The following is a 16,519-nucleotide window of genomic DNA, read 5'->3' as shown; positions in this document are numbered from 1 at the left end:
AGGAACACTTCCAATTCTCACACATCCAAGTTGGGTAGGTCCTCACTTTCCGAGTGCAAGGCCACTATCAAGATTTTGATATCGTTCTAGTTATACGACTTCTATCTGTTTCCTTTTCATTTGAGTAATAAAGATTGTATAGCCTATATGTTGCTTTATTACATTGTTGTATGTAATATGCCCAATTGATATACTATTGCTTTAGATGGTTATGAGATGAGACATTCGTTTAAGAGTATGTTAAGTATCTTATATATCTATGTGCAATAAAGGTAGAAGACTAAGTAATCTTCTTATACAAAGGGTCTATGTATACTCGATATGACTATAATATGTGTATGTGAGAGGTCTATGTAAACCTCAAGATATATTTGAAAAGTTTTATATTTGTCCACATTTTAACCTATGAATGTAATGATGTAAGCTAAGAGGCTAGTCTTAGTCCTCAAAGAGGATGACGATGCTGGTTACGTCTAGAAAGGTGCTCCCCGGATGTGACAAACTTAGTATCAGAGCATGAGGTTGAATATCCTTAGAGTCGATGTCTCACTTAACCACGTCTATGTAGATTTTTATTCATAAGTGTGAAGCGCGCCATACTTATGAATATTGAACTATAAGATGCTTAGAAAACTCTCTTTTTCTCGGAAATCTAATATAGTGCCTCTAGAGTCTTGGCTCTATGTGCTATTAGCATCTAATCCTATAATTGTGATTATTATAGGCAATGAATACTCGAAAAACAGCCACTCAAAGACTTGATGAAAAGATTGCCAATGCGGGAGCTCCTCCCCGAGGAAATCAAGTCCCTCCTCTTGAAGAAGTTGCAAATGATGACCAAGCTCCGGTCAATCCTCTTACTTTGACGGATGGTGACATAAGGTCTAAGAGAAAGAGTAGAGATTCCAAGAGGGCAAGGTCTTTTGATTGTAGTTCTTCAAAGGGTAGGCTTGACATTCAAGACAAGCCTAGGTTTAAGAAGAGGTCTTCTAATCAAGTTCCTAAAATATTTCCAAAGGCTTATGATGATAGAGTGTCTAACAGTAAGTCCGAAAAGAAAAGTGGTACTAGCTCACCAAACAAGAAGCCTACTTGTACTAAGTGTGGAAAAGGTCATCTCGGTGAATGCTTAGTTGGAACAGGCAATTGTTTTAATTGTGGTAAAGGTGGGCACAAAATTTATGATTGACTAAATTTGAAGGTTCAATACAAAGGTAGAGGGAAAGCTATTGGTTTTAATGTTGATCCTCTAAAGAAGAATCGCTTTTATGCACTTCGCTCAAGGGGTGAACAAGAGAGTTGTCCCGATGTGGTGACCGGTATGTTGCAAGTTTTCTCTATTAATGTATATGATTTCCTTGATCTGGGTGCTACACTATCTTTTGTTACTCCCTTGATAGCTAGGATGTTTGATATTTTGCCCGATATTCAAAATGAACCTTTCATGGTAACTACCCCGGTAGGTGTGTCAGTGGTTGCAAAGAGGGTATATAGAAATTGTCCTATAATGTTGCCCTATAGAGTTACTCATGTTGAATTAGTAGAACTTAATATGGTCGATTTTGAGGTCATTTTGGGGATAGATTGGTTGCATGATTGTTTTGCTTCAATTGATTGTAGAACTAGAATTGTCAAATTCAAATTTCCAAATGAACCCGTTTTAGAGTGGAAGGGGAGGAAATTCTATTCCTAGAGATCATATCATCTCTTGACTTAACATAAGGCTTGTAAAATAATCTCAAAACGGTGTCAATATCACATTGTAAGAGTCAAGGATTTAGACTCTGAAAATCCTCCCATTAAGTTAGTCCCCGTAGTAAGGGAATTTCCAGAGGTCTTTCCTAATGATCTTCCCGGAATCCCTCTTGAACAGGAAATTGATTTCGGAATTGACTTGCACCGGATACCAACCCCATCTCAATTCCTCCTTATCATGGCTCCGGCCGAATTGAAAGAGTTGAAGGTTCAACTCAAAGATTTACTAGACAAAGGCTTCATTAGACCTAGTATTTCTCCATGGGGTGCTCCAGTTTTGTTTGTAAAGAAGAAGGATGGGTCCCTTAGGATGTGCATCGATTATCGCCAACTCTATAAAGTCACTATTCTGAACAAGTATCCTCTCCCTATGATTGACGATTTGTTTGATCAACTCTGAGGGGCAAGCTACTTTTCTAAGATTGAATTGAGATCGGGGTATCACCTACTTAGGGTGAGACGGGAGGATACACCAAAAAGGGCATTTCGGACTAGATATGGTCACTGTGAGTTCTTAGTAATTTCCTTTGGTCTCACTAATGCCCCGGAGGACTTTATGGATCTCATTGACTCATTTGTCATTGTCTTCATTGACGACATCTTGGTATATTAGAAAAGTGAGGGTGAACACATGGACCATTTGAGGGTGGTGTTGTAAGTTCTTAAGGAGAATTAATTATTTGCCAAGTATAGAAAATGTGAGTTTTGGTTTAGGTCGGTGGAATTTCTTGGTCACATCATCTTTTGTGAGGGAGTTGACGTTGATCTGTGTAAAACCGAGGTGGTCAAGAATTGGCCTAGACCATTGAGTCCAACCGATATTAGGAGTTTCTTGGGTCTAGCGGGTTATTATAGGAGGTATGTGAATGGTTTTGCATCCATTGCTTCTCCCTTTACTACTTTGATCCAAAAGAGCATGAAATTTTAATGGTCGGAGGGTTGTGAAAGAAGCTTCAAAATGTTGAACATAGGCTTACTTTCCTCCGGTGTTGACTTTACCGGATGGTACAAATGGATTTGTTGTGTATTATGATGCATCCCGAGTGGATTTAGGGTGTGTGTTTATGCAACATGGGAAGGTAATAGCCTATGCCTCTAGACAACTTATGGTGTATGAGAATAATTATCCAACTCTTGATCTTGAGTTAGAGGCCGTGGTATTTTCCTTGAAAATATGGATGCATTACTTGTACGGTGTTCATGTTGATATGTATACCGACCTCAAGAGCCTTCAATATGTGTTCACTCAAAAGGAGTTGAATATCCGTCAAAGAAGGTGGTTGGAATTGTTGAAAGATTACTATCTGAGTGTTCTCTACCACACCGGCAAGGCTAATATGGTTTCGGATGCTCTAAGCCGTATGACCATGGGTAGTGTGTCTCATGTAGAGGAAGCCCAGAAAAACCTAGTGAATGATGTTCATAGATTGGCTAGATTGGGTGTTAGATTGTAAGATTCTCCTAATGGTGGTTTTTGGTCCATCCTAACTCGGAGTAATCTTTGGTGGTTGAGATTAATTCCAACAAACACCTTGATCAAACATTTATGGAGTTGAAGGAATGGGTTCTTGGTAAGCTTAATGAGTCATTCTCCTAGGGGAGATGGTGTCTTTAGGTATGAGGGAAGGTTGTTTGTTCCTAATGTAGCTGGTTTGAGAAATCGGATTCTTGAGGAAGCTCATGGGTCCCGTTACTCCATTCATCCAGGATGTGCAAAGCTGTACCATGACCTTAGAGAAGTTTTTTAATGAGAAGACTTGAAGAAGGACATAATGGAATTTGTTGCAAGGTGTCCTAATTGCATTGAAAGACAAACACCAAAAGTCGGGTAGTTTACTTCAATAAATCCAAGTTCCAACTTGGAAGTGGGAAGACATTAATTTGGATTTTGTGGTAGGTTTGCCTCGCACACAAAAGCAATATGACTCCATATAGGTGTTGATAGGTTGGCCAAATCCGCCTATTTTATTTCTGTCAAGTCTACTTACTCGGTGGAGGATTATGCAAGGATCTTCATAGATGAGATTGTGTGTCACCATGGTATTCCATTATCCATCATATCAGATAGGGGTCCACAATTCACATCTAGGTTTTGGAGGTCATTCAGAAAAGGGATTGGTACCAAGGTGAAGTTAAGGACCGCTTTCATCCTCAAATGGATGGCAAGGCGGAGCGTACTATTCAAACCCTTGAGGATATTCTTATAGCTTGTATAATTTATTTCAAAGGAAACTGGGATAAGAACTTTCCTTTGGTTGAGTTCTCTTACAACAATGGCTACCATTCATCTATATCTATGGCTCCTTATGAAGCCTTGTATGGTAGGAGATGTAGATCTCCAACTGGATGGTTTAAAGTGGGCGAGTCTTCACTTTTGGGTCCTGAATTGATTTATGAGACTTTGGAGAAGGTTCATATCATAAGAAATCGCTTTAAAACAGCCTATAGTAGGCAAAAGTCTTATGCGGACCATAGGAGAAGGGAATTAGAGTTTTAATATGGTGATAAGGTGTATCTAAAAATTTCTCCTTTGAAAAGGGTGGTGAGATTTGGCAAGAAAAGGAAGTTAAGTCTTCGTTATGTGGGTCCCTATGAGATCTTGCAAAAGATTGGTAAGGTTACACATAAGTTGAGGTATCCTAGTGAATTGGCTTGGGTTCATCCGGTATTTTTTGTTTCTATGGTTAAGAAGTGTATCGGTGATCACGAGTCCATTCTTCCTATTGAAGGTATAGCTGTTCAAGAGAAACTCTCGTATGAGGAGGTTATGGTTCAATTCGTTTATAGAAAAGTAAAGAAGTTAAGGAAAAAAGAGGTGGCTTCCGTAAAGGCGTTATGGAAAAAACACCTAGTTGAGGGTGCAACATGGGAGGCCGAGGCTTACATGAAGTGTAGTTACCCTCATATATTTGATAGCTAAGGTTATTTATTCCTACTAATAATGAAAATAATGACTAAATCTGAATTTGCTTTGATTTTTGGTGAAGTTTTGCAAAAATGCTCATGTTACGGTGAATTACACTAAAGTATGCCTATAGACTTGAAAATTGTCAATATTACTTGTTTTTAGTTTATGTTATGAATTTCGATATATTGTTCCTTCATGAATTGTATTGAACATGTTGATATATTTTGAAGAAAGTCTTGGCATAATGAATAAGCATCAAATGAATGTTGAACTCTTATGAGTTTAAAATGATTTTTTGAGTTGCATCGTGAAAAAGGCCATGAGGTTATGTTGATTTTGATTGTGACTCATGTTTTTATATGATGTTGTTGGTTATGGTGCTAGTCTTGAGTCTATTACTTCCTCATAAAGAATTTTAGTGTCATTCGGGGACAAATGTTCCTAAGGGGTGGATAATGTAATACTCCAAAAGTCTAAGACATCTTCTAGAGCCTAACGTGAAAATCTAAGCGTTGTGTCACTGTTTTAAGGTCAAAATAGTGTGGATACATCATTTAGGATGTTTAGGAATCAAAATGTCAAGCAACGTCCATGACGTCCAAAAACTAGTTCAATGAGGTGCTAGCGTGCCTTAGCCTATTTGACTAACTTTTAGGAATCGGAAAATGCTGAATTTTGGTGGAAGAGTGTCTAACACGTATTAGAGTTAGTTTGTAGTGGAAATGTATGGTACGAATCCCCAAGGACCAATCAAGGGCCCTTGAGAAGGACCCTTGCAATTTGTCAAAAACGGCCAAAAGGCAGTCTCCACAAACAAGTGAAATCAACAGATTGTGTGCCACTCGATGGGGATTCGATGGCCACCGTCGATGTTCAATTATCCAAATCCATAAGAGGCATGTTTTGGTCAGTCTCTGACCAAAACGACGGACCAACAGGACTGTTGGTCCCTTGGCCGTCGTTTGACAAACTGGATGTCGTCTGTGAGCACACTGTTTTGCTGCACGTTTTTAGTTTGGTAAATTAATTAATTAATTAGGTAGTTAGTTAATTAGTTAGGGGTTCAGGGAGGTCTAATTATGTTTGTTAATGACCTATATAAAGACCCTAACCTAATTAAACTAAGCTAAGCCCTCATAATTCCCATACCCAAATAACTCCTCCTTCTCTCTTCTTTCTCTCCCCCAAAGAAACCCCATTGAAGACCAATCTAGGGGTGGGTTATAGGGCTGAAAAGGGTCAATTTTATCCATCAAACTTCATCAATTAGTAAGGCATAAGATTCCTTTCACCTTTGAGATCTCTTCCCCAAAGGGTTCCATCAAATTGATTTCAAAAACATGAAATTCATGTGAGTTTTCTTCCAATACTAAATTGATCTTGTGTATTTTTTTGTTTATAATTTCTTTTGTATATTATGAGTAGATCAACATGTATTATAACTCAATTATGTTACTTCTTGATGGATTGGTCTAGTTTTTAGAAGATGACCTTTTCCCCTTAATCCTAAGTTGTGATCTTGAATTGAATTGTATAGTATTTACTTAATTGATTTGGTTAGTGTGTGAATTACTATGCTATGCTATTATTATGCTAATTATGAGTATATTGTGATATATGGTAATCCAATTATGCTAGTTCTTGAGTTGTTGACCTAGGTTGTGAAGTAGACTATGAACTTGAGCTACGTCTCTAATTCTAGGTAAGAACTAGTGATAGATTGTTGTATAATGATTTAATATGAATTGTTATTATGTTGGTTAATTTTATATGATGCTATTATACCATTGTTGGGTTAAGTAAGAGGTTGATGGTATGACCTTGATGATGGCAGTGTGAAGGAGATTGAGTAAGTCTTGTGATCTCTATCCTTTACTTCGATCATGGTTACTTGTGCTTAAGTAATGATGTTGTATTGAAGTATACCTTATATTAATATTGAGTGGGTTGGTATGATGTTGAACTGAAATACCTTGAACTATAGAGTATGAGTTGTTTGCTAAGATGTAAATATTATAAGGATGGTGATCACTTACCAATGTGCCTCATTATGATCTGACTATGCAAATGTGTTACCCTCAGAAGTATGAATTGCTATGAAAGGAACATACTCATGCAATTATTATTGACCTATTATGATTATGATTATATAATGTATAGGCCCTATGACCTAAAGTAAGTTTTGATAATAACAGATGACTTAAAGACATTTCAAAATGTACATTAGCTTAGCACCGAGAGAACATGACAATGGGAGGTGTTGACTTCTCTATAACATGATTCACCATATGGTTCCACATGAGGTGTTGACTCCCCCCATGAGGGATACTCACCCTATGGATTCTCATGAGAGGAGGCTCCAAGTGCCAATGGCATATAGAAAGTTCATACCTATCTCCTACTTCCTAAAATATGTTTCCCCATAGGAAGACTAGCTAGTGGATCCACCTAGAAAGCTATGTTTATGTTTGGTTCTACTTTGGCTGGTAGTCTACCTTCCATCGGTGTATGGTTTTACAACACCAGATTCCACATTTGGCTCTTATGGTCTATGTCGGTTAAGGAAAGTGTTCCCTAAACTAAAATGAAGTAACGAAGTACAAACTAACTAGGGTGACTTAAGAGGTTTGACTTCGCTTAGGTAGGGTATGGGACTCTACCCATGTCTTGCAATAGTTTGCCTTGAGGAAGCCTTACGAGGTTGTTCTTATGTATTTATGTGCTCATAATTGTACATGATATGTATATGATGATCTTGCATATTGATGATACTATATGATGATTGCTTTCACTTATGAGTATATGTTTGGTCTCTATGGCTATAGTATGATGATGTATACTCTTAATGATATGCTATGTGAAGCTGGACACTAGTTATGGTTCTTGTTGGGTTACTTGATTGAGTAAGGTTATGGGGTTTTTCTTGGTTATTGCACTATTTGACTTGATGAGGGATCATGAGTAATTGTCTTGCTTTGGTTATGGCGTAATGAACTCTTATTTATGCTTATTGATGTTAAAACTTGATGATAGGGTTGTCTTGAGTATGTGCTCAATTATGTGATGTCATGTTGGCTTGACTAGACTTAGTATTGTTGGTCTTGTGATGTACATGTTCTTGACTTAGTGAAAATGTCTTATTGATTGCTATGATCTTCCTGAATGTGCGTAAGGCTTTTCAAAGTAAATTTCATACTCTAATGAAATTTCCCTTTTAGAATGATTTTATGATATGTGTGCATAAGGTCTCATACTTAGTACAAGTGATGTGCTAACCCTATTGTCTCCCTTTTCCCCAACATTTTAGGTTCCGGTCGTTGAAGGGCTTTTGAAATGACTTTGAAGGAAGACTTGGAATTCTCACTCATCCAAGTTGGGTAGGTCCTCACTTTCCGAGGGCAATGCCACTATCAAACTTTTGATGTTGTTCTAATAATAAGACTTCTAGTTCTTTCCTTTTCATTTGAGTACTAAGGATTGTATTGCCTTTATGTGGCTTTATTACATTGATTTATGGGATATGCGCAATTGATACACTCTTTATTGCACATAGATATATAAGATACTTAACATAGTCATAAACGGATGTCTCATCTCATACGAAGGGTTTGTATACTTGATATGACTATATTATGTGTATGCGAGAGGTCTATATAAAAATCAAGATAGATATAGAAAAGTTTTAAATTTTTCCGCATTTTAACCTATGAATGTAATGATGTAAGCTAAGAGGCTAGTCTTAGTCCTCCAAGAAGAAGACGTCACTGGTTACGTCTAGGAGGTGCTCCACGGATGTGATATAAATGATGTTACGTGATCACGATAGGCTATAATGATCCCTTCTATGTGTATATTTGATGTTGAAGTGTGAATCTTCTTAGTTGACTATGTGAACATTATAATGAGTCATGTTGATGATTCTATAGAAGTGTGTAGGGTGACTTGCAAGTATACTTAGTTTACCCTATGTGCTACATGAATGATATTTTACATATGATAAGATGATAATGATGTGTGTCTTATTTTGGTAGACCTGTGTCCTTTACTTGATACATGAAGGTTATGAATATGATGCTTTACTTAGTAGGCTAAAGCACCTTTGTCGTGAATCTATATGTATGAATGGAATATGATCTTGAATAAGGTAAAGAAGGTCATCTATGTGGAACCTTTTAGAAAGAAGGTTATGATATCCTTGAAGTTGAAAGCCGTAATGGTATCCTCCTTGTGTGAATTATGGACTTACAGTTGGATGACTGGAACAACATGAAATCATCCTTAGGAAAGTCATTGAGCTATCTTGATAACCATTGTTGGCAGCCCTAGTGGACCCTCTTTGGTAAGCTGTAGTATGATATGGTTATGAACAAGATATGGTACCTACTCATATGATCCTTTGTTGAATTACTCTATAAGAATAGAGGCTAGCACCGAGATAATATGCTTGGGGAGTAGCTCTAGTTAAGATTGATATTAGAGTACAAAGAAACCCTTGATATTCCTTAACGATGTGCCTACATGGGTTGTGTCCTAGTTCTACAATTGGAAAGTAGAACATCCTTTATTGGATTAAGGTTGACTCCGCATTCCATACCTAGCTAATATGGTCTATGTCGTTTATTTCCTATTCTCATCATATTTGATACATGATAGTCTTGGATAGGTTCTATGAAGTTTAGGTAGTGGAATGGGACACTATCTAGACATTGCATGAATTGACTTTGAAAATATTAGTATGTGAGTTCCCTAGGTCTTCTCCAAGACCATTATGCATTGAATGTCTCCTAAATGATTTAATGAACCTAATTACTAAATCTAAATTCATGTTAATGAAAAGGTACTTATCTAGAGTAGCTTTAAGGATTGTTTAAATTGGATTGGAGAGGGTGTATAGGCGTTCTCTTCATGTCTTACTTAGGTGAGTCGTTAGTAATTCTAGGTAGGGAGTTGAATGAATGAAATGGGAATAATATTATCTTAGGTAGTCTAAAGGAATCACTTTAGTGTGTGTGAAAGGATTGTATGGGCGGTCGCTTCACAACTCACTCAAGTGAGCCTTAGAATCACATTTTGTAGGAGGGTCTCATTGTTATGTAAATTGAAGTAATATTAATGTGATATTGTAGAATGTCCTAATATGAGCTTATGTTAACTTATGTAATATCTTATACTTATTTTATTAAGTTTTACTCAAAAGAGCATGTTTTATACAAATGTCCTTTTGGCATGATTTTATTACATTATGTCATACTTAGTACATTCTAATGTACTAATTCCATATATTTTGTCTGTCACTAAAGGTGTTGGTTACATTTGAGAGTAGTCTCAAAGTGAAGCATGGATTAGCATTCCATTCAAGAAAGAGTTGGTATGTCCTCACTAGATTTGAGGACATCATTATGTTTAGATTTCCTAATTGAAAGTATTGTAATAGACTTAGCTACTTTTTATATGTTGATGTATGGGCCGTGTCCCAATATATCTAAGATCGTGACAATGAAACTTAGCCTTACATTATGTCTTTCTATAAAAGAGATATGTGGAAATATTAATATTTCATGTGAAAAGTTTAAATTCGCACTACTTTTCATACATGTATGCAACGAATGACATTAGAGGGCACCTCCAAGAGGTAAAGTACGCCGTGTTGAGATTTGAGAATACCACGCCTAAAAAGGTGTACACTCAAGTCGTGACAGAGTTGGTATAAGAGCATAGGTTTTGAAAGTGCTCTTAGGAATCTAAAGTCTCATTGAAGCCACATCTAGTAAAGTCTTGTTCATCGGTATGAGTCACGACACATCTATGAGCGAGAGCATATAGGATGATAGAGTTTCACTTTCTTCATCAATATTCTGTCATGCCAATGGAATTTAGGTTATAAGTGTCTATTCCTAATATCTTCTTTTATGATTTTAGGAGATGACAACAAGAAGAATGTCCACAATAAGGTTGGAAGAAGGAGTGCAAGAGGAATCTCCCTATAACACTTCGAAAATCTAAGACGTGTTCTAGATCCTAACATAAGTGTCATTAGGCTTAGACATTGTTTTAAGGTCTATTTTAATGTATCTAAGTCATTTAGGAGGTCTAGAAACCAAAACGTCAATGAACGTCCATGACGTCCTGGAAATAATTCAATGAGGTGCTAGTGTGCCTTAGCCTATTTTACTATGTTTTCGGAGTCAGAAAATTATGAAAAATGGTGGAAGGTTGTCAAACACGCATTACAGTTAGTTCATAGTCGAAATGTCTGGGCAGGACTCCCCAACGACCAACAAAGGTCCCTTGAGGAGGACCCTTGCACTTTGACAAGAAGCTGCCAAAAGGTAGTGTGCACAGACGAGTGCAATCGACGAGGCGTGTGTCAATCGAGGGGGAGTCGATGGCCACCGTCGATGAATAGTTAGCCAAATTCAAGAAGAACCTTTTTTTGAATAGTCTTTGAACTCATCGACAGATGCAGCACAGAATGGAACAGTGGCCTTCGATTCACACACGAGGCGTCGATCGGGGTCTCGTCTGTAAGGGACTGGTTTTGCTGCACGTTTTGAATTAATTCATTTAATTAGTTGGCTTAGTTAAAACGTTAATTAGGGGTTATGGGAGGTCTAATTAAGTTAGTTAATGACGTATATAAAGACCCTAAGCTAATTAAACTAACCCAAGCCATCAATATTTTTCCCAAACCCAAACACACTTCCTTTTCTCTTCTTTCTCTATCAAGTTGAAGAACTCTATAGAAGTCAAGATCAAGGTGGGTTCTTGTGATTCAATCACCAAGGTGTCTCCATCAAGCTTCATGACACAAGAATTTATGGAATTACTTTCACCTTTGAGACCTCTTTCCTCAAAGGGTTCGATCAAATTGAATTCAGAAGTTGATTTTTCATGTGGGTTTTTTCCAATCTCGAAATTGATCTTGTGAATTACATTGTTTATGATTTCCTTCGGATATTATGAATATATTAACATGTATTCTAACCTTATTACATTATTTATTGATGGATTGGTCTAGTTTGAAGTAGATGACCTATTCCCCTTAACCCTAGGTTGTGAGCTTGATATGAATTTGTGTAATATTGGTTCAATTGAATTGTTTATTGATTGAATTACTATCCTATGATGTTGTTGTATCAAGTATGAATAAATTAAGATGAATTATAGTCTTATCATGCTAGTTCTTGAGAAATTTATCTAGGTTTTGAAGTATGTTATGAATTTGACCTATGTCTCTTATCTTAAGCTATGAATTAGTAATTGATAGTGATGTAGTGACTCAATTAGCTTTGTTTTCATGTTGGTTATTGATTTATGATGATGTTATACCCTTATGGGGTTGATTTAAGGTTTGATGGTAAGACCTTGATGATGGATTATGAAGGAGACTTGGTAAGTCTTGTAATCCATATTCCTTACTTTAATTGTGGTAAATTGTGATTAAGTGATAATATTGAATTGAAGTTTATCTTGTATTAAGATAGATAGGGTTGGTATAATCTTGAATTTAAATGTCTTGACTATGGTTTGTGAGGTGTTGGCTAAGATTTAAATGTTATAAGGATTGTGATGAGTTACCAATGTTCCTTATTATAAAGTGATATGTATTGTCCTAACCTCACTTATATTAATTTTAATGAAAGGAGTATTCTCATAAAATTCTTATTGAGTTATGATGATGATGATTATATAAGGGAACACCCTATGACCTACAATAAGCTATGATGGTTAATAAATACATTAAAGACATTTCAAAAGGGACTTAGCTTAGCACCGAGTGAACTTTACAATGGGAGGTGTTGACTTCCGTAGAGGAAAATTCACCCTATAGTTCCACATGAGGTGTTGACTCCCCAATGAGGGATACTCATCCTATGGATTCCCATGAGATAAGGCTCCAATTTTCAAGTGACATGTAATGGGTTCATACCTATCTCTTAGTTATTAAACTATGTTCCCCATACGATGACTAGCTTGTGGATCCACCTAGAAAGTTACGTTTATGTTTGGCTTTACTTTGGCCGGTAGACCACCTTCTATCGGTGTAAGGTTTTACAACACCGGATTCCACACTTATCTCTTGTGGTCTATGTCGGTTAAGGCAAGTGTTCCCTAAACTAAATGAAGTAATGAAGTACAAACCAACTAAAGTGATTTACGAGGTTTTACTTAGCATAGGAAGCGGTGTGGGACTCTACCTATGGCTTGCACTAGTTTTCCTTGAAGGAAGCTTTAGAAAGTTGTTCAATGATATGATATGCATGTTGACTTGACTAGACTTAGCATTGTTGGTCTTGTGATGTACATGCTTTTGACTTAATGTATATGTCATATTGATTGGTATGGTCTTCTTGAATATGCATAAGACTTTCTTAATGAAAAATAGCATGTTTTAATGAAATATCCTTTTTAGCATAATTTGATGATATGTGTGCATATGGTCTCATACTTAGTACAAGTGGTGTACTAACCCGATTTTCTCCCTTTTCCCCAACATTTTAGGTTTTGGTCGTTGAAGGGCTTTGAAACGACATTGAAGGAAGGCTTGGAATTCTTATTTATTAAAGTTTTGTAGGTCCTCAGTTTCCGAGGGCAATGTCAATATCAAGCTTATGAAGTTTTTTTAGTTTTAAGACTCTTATGTTTTTTCCTTTTTATTTGAGTACTAAACATTGTATAGCATATATGTGGCTTTGTTAGGTTGATGTATGGGCTAGGCCCAAACTATTATACTCTTGTTAGATGATTATGAGATGAGACATCCATTTGAGACTATGTTATATTTTATATATTTATGTGCAATAAAAGTAGAAAACTAAGTAATCTTCCTATACAAAGGGTCTATGTATATTCGATATACATATATTATGTGTATGTAGAGGTCTATGTAAACCTCAATGTAGAAGTAAAGAAAATTTTTAAATTTTCTGCATTTTTGACCTATGAATGTAATGATGTAAGCTAAGAGACTAGTCTTACTCCTAAAAAAGGACGACGACGCCGGTTAAGTCTAGGGTGTGCCCCAAGAGTGACACTCCCCAAGGTGGACTAGCTCCACAAGGAGTTCAAGTTCCTCAAGATGCACACCAAGGTGATCAAGTCCCTATTCGAGGTGAATGTAATGAGGTTCCGGTGGTTACCCCGAACATCACTAATGGGGAGATTAGAGAGGCTCTACTTACTTTAGCCTGAGCCTTGACAACTGATGTGACTAGAGACATTGGACTTGCAGTGAATTCTTTGGAGAGTACCATAACATCTATATTGAGGGACTTAGTGAGAATTAACCCTCATATATTTCCTGGCTCTAAGGTGGGATAATCCCCAAAAGTTTCTTGATGGTGCGTATTAGGTGTTGAGTGCTATGGGGGTGACTATTAGGGAAAAGGCAGAATTGGCTTCATACTAATTGAGATGAGTTGCTCAAGTATGTTATATCCAATGACAATATAATAGGCCGGTTGATTTGGGTCCCATAGAGTGGGAAGAGTTTAAGGAGGCTTTCTTAGGAAAGTACTTTCCCCATGAGATAAGGGAGGTGAAGATTGAAGAGTTTATTAACCTTAAGCAAGGTAATATGACTGTTGAGGAATATTCCTTGAAGATCATCATGTTGTCAAGGTATGCTCCATCCTTCATGTCTAAACCTAGGGATGAGATGAGTAGTTTTGTGACCGGTGTTGCCGACTTTTTGAAAGAAGAGTGTTGTACGGCCATGTTCCACAATGATATGAACTTGTTTAGGCTTATGGTGTATGCTCAATCAATTGAAGGTCTACATTAAGTAGAATCTCAAGGAATTTGGAGACGAGTGGATCCAAGGAGCAAATATACCTAGGTTTAAGAAGAGGGATCCGAACCATGATGGACCTAGTGCTCCTAAGGTCAAGGGTGAAGGAGGTAGTAGTTCTCATGGTAGTAAGCCTACTTGACTACTTGTGGGAAGAAGCACTTTGGTAAGTGTCTAGTTGGTACCAGAAATCACTTTGGTCGTGGAAAGGATGGTCATAAAGTGAGGGATTGTCCAAATATGCATATAGTGGAAGGGAGAAAAATGAAGCTACTCTTAGCGCTTCGGAAGGTGGTACTCCAAAAAGAAATCACTTATTGCCCACCGAGCTAAAGGAACAAAGTCGGATGATGATGATGTCGGTAATTATAGCTTTCTCCCTTGTCATTTTATGAGTTTCTTCTAAGTGGAGGAGTAGTGGAGTTGTGATTTGTTGTCTCTTCTCTTATATTCAATTCATGCTTGAGAGATAGAAGGTCATAGTAGCATGTTGCATGGTGTTTAAGAGTCCAGTTAAAATTGAATTTCATTGGTTCCTTGCATTGTGCATTCTATGAAGTTATGATTATCTGGTAAAATGATTTTTATGGTCTTATATCTCATATTGTCATATTTTCATCATAAATTGCCTAAAAATTGCATTTTTGAATATTTGAGCATGTTTCACTGTAAAGAATTTGGTACTCACTGTAAAGATTTTGAATTTTTGACTAAATTGTTCTTCCATGAAAAATGGTTATAATGTGTATAGAAATGATATGAGCATGATAATGTGTGGAGAAGGAGTTCCTCCTATATGAAATGAAGAATTTGAGTCTTATTGCATGATGAGTTGTTGAAGTAGTTTCTATCTTCTTGTGTGTGTGTGTGTGTGTTTATTATTGTGTGGTATGGTTATGTGCTGATAGTCTTGAGTTTCTTATCACTTGAAAGTGCCTAAAATGAATCAAGTGGAATTCGAGGACGAATGTTGTCCAAGTGGGGGATAATGTAATACCCTAAAAATGAGCTAGGTTAAACTAGATCCAACATGTGTGTCATGAGGTCATAGACTCCAAAAATGGCTAATAATAGTGTTAGAAGTCAGTTTGAGGAGTTTGGAGGTGAAACGTCAAAGACGTCCAGAAACTAGTCGAAGTTGAACTAGTTGTTTTGTATTGGAGTTTTGGGGTATTGTTTGATGATGAAATTGAGTATGGTTGTTTCCTACAAATAGCCTGACATATAAAGGGTCCAAACATCCGAGAACAAATCCTCGGGGACCAGCCTAAGGGTCCCCAAGAAGGACCCAAACATGGGCCAAGCAAGCTCCCGCGCAAGCCAAGAATAGGCAACGGTTGCATGTCCCGCAACTGGCACTGAGAAGGGAGAATTTATCCCTGCCACGTGGGGACATCACGAACCATTCTATCTATCACATCCGGGGAGCACCCCCTAGACGTAACCAGCATCGTCGTCCTCTTTGAGGACTAAGACTAGACTCTTAGCTTACATCATTACATTCATAGGTCAAAATGCAGAAAATTTAAAATTCATTACTTCTACATTGAGGTTTACATAGACCTCTGCATACACATAATATTTATATCGATTATACATAGACCCTTTGTATCGAAAGATTATATAGTCTTCTACTTTTATTGCACATAGATATATAAGATAATAACATAGTCTCAAATGGATGTCTCATCTCATAACCATCTAACAAGAGTAAAACAATTTGGGCCTAGCCCATATATCAAATAATAAAGCCACATATAGGCTATACAATGTTTAATACTCAAATGAAAAGGAAAGAACATAGAAGTCTTAAAACTAGAACAACTTCAAGAGCTTAATATTCGCATTGCCCTGTGAAATTGAGGACCCAACCAACTTGTATGATTGAGAATTCCAAGTCTTCTTCAAAGTTGTCTCAAAAGTCCTTCAATGAACGGAACCTAAAATGATGAAGAAAGGGAGAAAATGGATTTAGTACAATACTTGTACTAAGTATAAGACCATATGCACACATATCATAAAATCATTCTCAAAAGGGACATTTCATGGAAATATGCTATTTTTTT

The sequence above is a fragment of the Solanum pennellii genome, chromosome 8 (genome assembly GCF_001406875.1).
Source record: "Solanum pennellii chromosome 8, SPENNV200".
NCBI lineage: Eukaryota > Viridiplantae > Streptophyta > Magnoliopsida > Solanales > Solanaceae > Solanum > Solanum pennellii.
This window is presented reverse-complemented; position numbering follows the sequence as displayed.